Source organism: Priapulus caudatus, unplaced genomic scaffold (genome assembly GCF_000485595.1).
Source record: "Priapulus caudatus unplaced genomic scaffold, Priapulus_caudatus-5.0.1 Scaffold1039, whole genome shotgun sequence".
In the NCBI taxonomy this organism is placed as follows: Eukaryota; Metazoa; Priapulida; class Priapulimorpha; order Priapulimorphida; family Priapulidae; genus Priapulus; species Priapulus caudatus.
In genome coordinates, this window is record NW_014578100.1 from 25,178 (window position 1) to 25,873 (window position 696).

General features: G+C 39.7%; 1 non-coding gene across 1 annotated transcript; it reads left to right on the forward strand.

The window, feature by feature from the left end:
• Positions 1-336: 336 nt before the first annotated feature.
• On the forward strand, positions 337-408 carry Trnac-gca. The gene has a single exon. It is a non-coding gene; the product is annotated as a tRNA-Cys (tRNA).
• The last annotated feature ends 288 nt before the right edge of the window (positions 409-696 follow it).

Below are 696 nucleotides of genomic sequence, written 5' to 3' on the forward strand. Positions count from 1 at the left end.
TGTGTGTGTGTGTATGTTTATACGTGTATATGGTGTATTTGTATGTATATATGTATATGGTGTAAGTGCATGTGTTTATATGTGTATACTGTGTATGTCTATGCGTTTATAAGACTTGTGTATATATGGTGTGTGTGTATATGCGTTTATAAGTACAAGTGTGTATATGTATGTGTGTCAATAATACCGGCGATGTTGGTCCCGGAGGAAAACAGGTTCTAATCAAGCGCGTGTCATCTACTTGCGCAGGTGCGCCTCGGGCGATCCCGCCTCGACAGGTTACCTGTGTGGAGCCGTAACATACCTGCACACGTAGACAGACAAGTACCGGAGCACGGGGATATAGCTCAGTGGTAGAGCATTCGACTGCAGATCGAGAGGTCCCTGGTTCAAACCCGGGTGTCCCCTAATTTTATTTCTGTAACCATGGCCGGTATATCAATATCGATATCAACACCATTGTCAATATAGATAGTTAGATAAATAGATCAATGTATAGATAAATATATCGGGAGATAATTTTTCTCTGAAGATAATCAACTGGAATTTCTTCCAGGTGAAATCGAATAACAGTGTTTGAAACACTGTGTTTCCCAACCTAAATTATCTTAATTGGTTATTAATTAACGTGTGCAATTATACAGGTAACTCGGTTGTAGCGCATTCACCGTCTAGTTATAACGTTTACAAATATTG